Genomic DNA, 2368 nt, shown 5'->3' with positions numbered 1-2368 from the left:
GCAACTCATAGCGACCTTATGTACAACAGCCCTAAACACTGCTCTATCCTGTTCCAATCTCTCCATCTCTGACACATTCATTCCCACCACCCCAAAGACAGAATCGATCCATTTCATCAATTCTTGCTCTCCTGCACCGTCCCTTCACACTCCCAACATGATGTCCCTCTCCAAGGACCAGTCTTCCTTGCAATATGCCCAAAGTATGTCAGACAAAGCTTCAGAATCCTTGACTCCAAGGAGCATTCCACCTTCACCCTCTTCAGGACAAACCTGTTTGTTCTCCTAAGCAGTCCATGGTATATTCAATAATCTTCTCCAGCACCACAGCTCTGATGCATCAATTCTCTTTCTATCATCTCTAGTCACTGTCCAACTCTCCGATTAGAGTATGTAAAATGTCTCTTCGTATTTGTATTTTTTGAAGACTAATTTTTGATCTTTCTAATATGGATCCTAAATATTTATAAGGTTCAGTGGTTTCTATTTTCTCAGTTGTTATTTGTAATCCATATTCCTCAAGGATTTTTGTAGCCTTATTATATAAAGGCTGTAAAGTAGAATCAGAACAAGGAAACAATATACCATCCATATAATGAATAATTAAAGAATGAGAAAATATTTTTTCCACTAGAAAATAATTTTTTGTTGTGACCCCTCCAGCTAGTCCTGACATTAGGCACCTTCTTCCTTTACAATGCGGTCTTTCTTAAGTGGTCCCATGAAAGCCTTCTTCTCCTCCATTGTCTGGAAGCGGTCATGGCTAAACTTGGAGGTGGCGTTGATGAACTTGAGATCAATCTTCTCCAGAGCCTGGTGTTTGGTCTGTGGGCTTGCGGACAGTCAGCACTCGCTTCTTGGTCCCCACCACACAGCCTTTCAGCATAACAAAGTCATTGGTCACTTCACCATAGTGGAAAAAGCCACCCAGAGGATTGATGCTCTTGTCTGAGAGATTGTAGCCAGTGGAGGCATTGTTATTGATCAGCTTGCCGTCCTTGATAAGGTAGCCTTGGCCAATCTTGTAGATTTTGTTGTTGATCTCCGAGTGGTGATAGTAGCCCTTCTGTCCAGCATGGGCCACAGAGAAGGCCACTTGGGCAGGATGCCAGGCCCCAATACAAGCGACCTTGCGCAGTCCTCTGTGGTTCTTGCAGGGTAGCTTCTTGGTGTGCCAGCAGCTGGTGACTCCTTTGTAACCCTTTCTCTTGGTCACTCCAATGACATCGATCATCTTGTCCTGGCTGAACACCTGGCTCAATGGCACCTGCTGCTCCAGCTTCTCGTGGGTCCAGTTCAGCTTCTCAGCCACTGTTCCCTCATTCACATGGATCTCCATCAGGCGAGCCTTCTTCTGGAGCAAAGGAAGCAGGCACATCTGGGTGTGGGCGATGACCCGATGACCTGGCAGTACTTCTTCATGCTGCTGAAGTCCTTTTCTAACAGCTTCTTGCCATCCTCATCCTGCCATTTCTTGCAGTATTTGGTAAAAGCCTTCTTCTTAGACTTGTGCCAGTTCTTGTAGAAGCGCCCTTTGCATTCATCACTGATGTGCTCTGCAAAGAGAGTCTTGAAGGTGTGGAGGCCCTGAGAGGTTTCCACATAGCCCACGATGCCCACAATCACCATGGGAGGCATCTCCACAATCGTCAACGCCTCTATCACTTCCTTCTTGTTCACCTTGGACCCCAGCCTGTCCACCTCCCACACAATGTGGATCATGCCAGCCTTGTAGCCCAGGAAGGCCGTGAGGTGCACGAGCTTAGTGGTGTCATCCTTGGGGAAACTCTTCACCTTTCCGTGGTGCCGGCTGCTGCGTTTCCAAGGTAGGAAGCACAGGGACCAGTGTCTGGGGGCTAAGAACTTCCTGTGTGACATCTTGACGTCGGTTGCCTCCGGGAAAATAATTTTCTTAAAATCTCTAATGGCTGATTTACAAAGTACTGGCCCATAGTCGGACTGTTCAACATTCCCTGGGAGAGAACATTCCAAACATATCATTTAGCAGTTTATGATTGTTAGTAGTAGGAAAAAAGCAAATTTTTCTCTGTCTTTAGGTTGCAATGGAATATTAAAAAGACACCCCAATCTTTAAGATCAATGACAATAATGGGCCATCCCTCAGGTATCATAGAGCGACGAGGTAGTCCAGGTTGTAAAGCACCCATAGGCTGAATTACTTCATTAATTTTTCTTAAATCAGTTACCATTCTCCATCTACTTGATTTCTTTTTTATTACAAACACTGGAGAATTTCAAGGACTAGTGGTTTCTTCTATATGACTGGTGAGATATTGTTCTTGAATTAATATTCTAAAACTTCTAATTTCTCTTTAGTTAGGGGGCCACAGCTCCACCCAAATTGGTT

At 44.9% G+C, this 2368-nt stretch overlaps 1 pseudogene; it reads right to left on the bottom strand.

Moving 5' to 3' along the window:
- Positions 1-675: 675 nt before the first annotated feature.
- LOC102843340 lies at positions 676-1878 on the bottom strand (annotated as a pseudogene).
- Between the last annotated feature and the right edge of the window lie 490 nt (positions 1879-2368).

The sequence above is a fragment of the Elephantulus edwardii genome, unplaced genomic scaffold (assembly GCF_000299155.1).
Source record: "Elephantulus edwardii isolate Elephantulus edwardi_28Jun2011 unplaced genomic scaffold, EleEdw1.0 scaffold00209, whole genome shotgun sequence".
NCBI classification, from domain to species: domain Eukaryota; kingdom Metazoa; phylum Chordata; class Mammalia; order Macroscelidea; family Macroscelididae; genus Elephantulus; species Elephantulus edwardii.
This window is presented reverse-complemented; position numbering and strand designations above follow the sequence as displayed.